Here is a 5,389-nt window from a genome sequence, read left to right as displayed (position 1 = left end):
CGTGAACAAGGATGGGGGCTTTGAGTATAACGAAAACACTTTTAAGAAAAACAACTTAAAAAAAATCAAATTAAAAGAATCAAAATCAATCAAAAGAACAAACCTTGGTCTAATCCACCATTGGAATTTCACAACTGATCATCGAGGCATGCATATATCAATTCACACTTGAGTTTTCACCGTTGGAACTATCTTCTTATCTCTCTTTTCGTAGTTAATTAGAAAACAAGCGATCCAATCAACCCTAACTACTAAAAAACCCAAGACAAGCACTAAAGGTTTAATCAAGTAGAAGCCTTAAGAATTAGAGAGATCGATGAACCTAAACAACACAAGCACATGCGGGTGCATTTAATTTAGTTCAGTGTTCTTCTCGAGATCTAATAATTCCTGACGCAGCAAATCATCAAATCTTGATTGCTTCACAAGTTAGAGGAATCAAACAATTACAGATTTGATATCTAACCTAGCAGTAGATTGCAACGAGTAATAAACTAGTAGGTCTCCTAGTGATTAAATGAGACAATCATGAAAGAAAATTATAGAAGAACATCGGATACTGAAAACATAAATTGAACAATGAAAACAAATCAGATCTCATAGTTGTATTGATTCTGATGTCTTCAGTTTCCTTTAACCAAGTCTGAAAGTTTAGCCATGCAAGGCCATGAAGAAACCTGAGGAAATAACTAGAGAAAAGAGGATGAAAAGCTGGAGAAGAGACCAAGAGGAGGCGTCCTCCCGAACTCTCCTTGTACCTCATTTTTATTCCCCTTCTTTCTCCCGGTTTAGGGTTTTTCATTTCGTGCATTCGGTCTGGGTCATAATGCACGTGCCTTGACTTCAAGCCCAATTTTGACCTGGATTCAGCCAGTATCTCTCAAAATTCTAAAATATAAAAGTTGTAGAAATTTTTCATTTCGTCCCCTAGCATCTTGAATTATCTGAATCAGATCTCGGATGAGAGACTTATTTCCATATTAGGAAGCAATGTCAAAACTGTGTAGGATCGCCCAACTAACTTCATTTTGCACTTAACGCCTCCATTTGCATCCTAAATCAAAATATAAGAGTAATGAGCATATTTAGGGACCAAATAATTATAAAATCCTAAGCATTAAGGGAGAAAAATATGACATTTTGCATTCTCATGAGGCAGGGATCCCAGCTTGAACCAAATAACATAGATGTGTCCCAACCCGAGCACCGACTCTCAAAGGTAGAAATGGGTGATAAAACATAAGTCAAAACAAAACTCAAAGGATTTTGAACAAATATAGTGACAATAATCACTAAAGTGGGTAATTTCTGTCATTCACAAGATGGCAATAAAAGACCCATAGGTATATATAAAAAGTCTCAATGGACTTAAAACACCCATATATATATATAAAGATATATGTGTGTGTGTGTGTGTGTGTGTGTGTGTGTGTGTGTGTTGGTAGATGGGTCCAAGCCCACACAACCGAGGAAGGCCCACATATCCAAGTGTGTTGGAAGATGGGCCCAAACCCATAATACCAAAGAAGGCCCACATATCCAAGAGTGTTGGAAGATGGGCCCAAGCCCATAAGATATGGGACCCACCATGATAACGTTAGGTGGCATAAGAAGTCTTACACAATAAGAAGTCTAACAACGCCATAATTATTATGGAAGCAGGTCTCGTAGAGGAGTTTCAGTTTAAAGGTGTTTTAGTCATGTTAGTCTTCTATTTATATTGGGTTATTTAGTTATGTTAGGACTTATCTTTAAGTGTTAAGAGTTTAGGTGTAATTGGGACAAAGGTAGTTTAATTGTAATTGGACTCTACTACCTTCCTCTTTAATAAATAGAGGTTCATGTACTTTGATTATATCAAGTCAATTAAGTATTTATCTTTTCCATAAATTCAACATGGTATCAGAGCTAGGTTTTGTGAGTTGACTCGGTCAACCCATAGAGGTAATGTGATCTTTTCCGATTTATTATCCCAAAAGTTTAGGTTTGTATTTCTTTTTTTCAGTCCTTATACCCATTATTTGGTTCATGTTTTCACCTCTATACTGAGATTTTCTTATTGCATATTATATATTGATGGAAATATATTCGAGTTTACTTTCCAAGGAAAACTATGTTTTGCAATCGGAGTTATCTACAAAGATAAATAGATAATTGAAAGCAAAGGTCAGATTGCAAAAGAGGTTCGTGCAATAGCAGAATGCTTCAACTTCCAAACTATTTTATGCTATCCAGAACGAGACTTTATATGGAGAATTATATATCAAAAGAAATATATGGAAGTCAATTTTCTTAAATATTCAACCAATTCTTAATCTGAGTTTTTTATATGGATACATTCATCTTGGAAGAGTCAATAGACATGCTTGAAAAAAGGGGAAAGAGTACTTAGTTCAATAGAGACCGAAATCTATCAGATTATATATCTCAATAGAAGTATATTTTTTGAAGATAATTTATACTTGGATGAAATTTATTTAAGTATAGTTTTAGAATAAGAAAATTTCATGTCAATCTGAAGTATATTTAAGGATATATACGCATTGCAATAATCAAAGGTCATACTGGTGTCCCGTTGCATTGAAAAATCCGAATTTAAACCAATTTTTTGCATCACTTTTTGAGTTGCTATTATTGATCAACTATATCAAGAAAATATCTCACTTACCCCTTTTCTTAGTTACTTTGTCTATGTTATTTGGTTCAAGCTGGGAACATTGCCATTACCTCCCATCTTGAGGGCGAGAAGTACAAGAAAGGAATATTTTATTCCATATATTGTGGTAAGTTTTATGTGATAAAAATATTCAATAAAGGGGGAGCACAAAAGATGAAGTTTTTGCATCAAAGAAGAAATTTTTTTCAGCAAAGAAAATTGAATATCAAGAATCCTAACTCGTAGTAATAATTGTTGTAATTATTGGTGATACCTGACTCGGTTCGACTCGATTCTATTTCTCTGATAGGATTATTATTTTGAGGTATTTGCAACATATTCCTTGGTCAACATATTATTTGGTGCAGATACTTGCATCAGATTATTTTATGAGTCCTTTTACAAGGATTTTATTGTTTTGGTTTGTGTTGGGCCCAGGCCCATTTCAATTGCAGCTATTATGTATCTTAGATGAGACATTATTATTGAAGAAGTGGTGGCCTCAGCATCCTATCTTCTTATTTACCCATTACCTATTGGTTATTTGACAACCTAACTTCTACCATCATTTATTTGACTCTCACATACATCTTTGGGCCAACCTTTTGAGTGTTGCTTCGGTTGGGAGTTTAAGTCCATCACGTACATGGGTGTTTTAAGTCCATTGAGATGTATATATATATATATATATATACTCCCATGGGTCTCTTATCTCTATCTTGTGAATGACAGGCATTACTCACTTATCACGTCTTTTATTGTCGTCTTGTGAATGACATGCATTTATCACGTATCACGTCTTTTATCGCCGTCTTGTGAACGACAACCATTTATCACCCATTTCTACCTGTTAGAGTCGATGCCCGGGTTGGGATACCATGATAGAGGAGCTTATTACTACTTATATGTTACCCCTCTTAATTGGCATTCATTACTCCTATCACTTGAGAGTCGTTGTCTTGTGGAACGACATGTATAGACCCACTACCTACGAAAGATAGGAATGCCACTACCTGAGAATGATAGGAGTGTGCCCTACATCCAACATGGGTTATGACTAGAGTATGGAGTGATGTCATACGGCTTGGAGTGATTTTACTCTCACTTATCTTATGCCAGTTGGGCCTCATGGAAGAGAGCACAGCATGTGGGGGAGTGTTGAAAGATATAGAGGACTGACATTTTATACATGAAGATCTTATACATCATTTGCAGCAAGTTGGGAGTTCATGATGTTCTCTCACACCCAGCTTGAGGGGGAGTGTTGGAAGATGGGCCCAAGCCGACACGACCAAGGAAGGCCCACATATCCAAGTGTGTTAGAAGATGGGCCCAAACCCATAAGACCAAGGAAGGCCCACATATCCAAGTGTTGGAAGATGGGCCCAAGCCCATAAGATATGGGACCTACCATGATCATGTGAGGTGGCATAAGAAGTCTTACACAATAAGAAGTATAATAGAGTCACAATTATTATGGAAGGAGGTCTCATAGAGGACTTTCAATTTAAAGGTATTTTAGTCATGTTAGTCTTCTATTTATATTGGATTATTTAATTATGCTAGGACTTATCTTTAAGTGTTAGAGTTTGAGTTTAATTGGGACAAAAGTAGTTTAATTGTAATTGGACTCTACTATATTCTTCTATTATAAATAGAGGTTCATGTACTCTGAATACAACAAATCAATGAAGTATTTTTCTTTTCCATAAATTCAACAATATGTATGTATATAAAGGTAAACCAACCGAAGAAAGACACAAGAGGTTGGCCCAAAGGGGTATGTGAGAGTCAAATAAAGGATGGTAGGAGAAAGGCTGCCAAATAACCAATGGGTAATGGGTAAAGAGGAAGATAAGATGTTGAGGCCACCATGTGCTTTATTTTTCTAAGAAATTCAAACTCCACATCAGACGAACCAAAACTGACAACAGTCATAAAATAATGAACCCAAGGCAAGCAATCAAGGAGTTCTTCTTCATAAATAATGTCTCGACCAAAGAGACGCAATAGCAACAACGGAAGTGGGCCAATGCCCAAATATCAAGTACCAAATGTGTAGTTCTACAGTAGAGAATAACTGGTAAATAATGGAAGTCCTTAAGAGTAATAAGGACACATGAAATAGTCCACAGAAAGTCCATCAGTAAATAAGAAAGTTGCACCAAATAGTATGTTGAAACCGAGAAATAATCCAAGGTAATAATCCAGCCAGAGATAGAGAATCGAGTTGAACTGAGTCAAATAGTAGACTAATATAACCAAGTCGCAAAAGAAAAATGTATAGAACTTAGGACTTGAACACGTATAACCAAGGCAAAAAATAAGTGGGCCAAGTTAGGTTGACCCGAACACAAGTTGACTCACAGAGTTGACCCTGGCCGAGTTAGCCCTAGTTAACTTGGTAGACTGGTGTGAAAGCAATAAGCTTGGATCAGCAAAACCATTATTGGGTGAACTCAAGTGAGTTCACTCAGAGACTCGGGCAGAACCAGCGCTGGTTTAATTTTTCCAAACTTAGGAAAAATTAAATCGATAGTCATCTTCTTCCTCACAGTGCCGATGATCGAACAATGAACCAATGAATCAACAATTCAACTCCTATTGCCGACGCCTCGAAAGAATTTCAAAACATCGAAACATTTGTGGTCTTCTCTGACAATGGTAACAGGATTGTGATTCTCGGCAAAGATAGCTCAGTAACGATCCGGTAGAGGTAGAAATAAGGTAGTC

The sequence above is a fragment of the Aristolochia californica genome, unplaced genomic scaffold (genome assembly GCF_029961685.1).
Source record: "Aristolochia californica isolate CCGP_79_NKW_82.1479 unplaced genomic scaffold, dmAriCali1.0.hap1 SCAF_7, whole genome shotgun sequence".
NCBI lineage: Eukaryota > Viridiplantae > Streptophyta > Magnoliopsida > Piperales > Aristolochiaceae > Aristolochia > Aristolochia californica.
Note: the sequence above shows the minus strand (reverse complement) of the source record.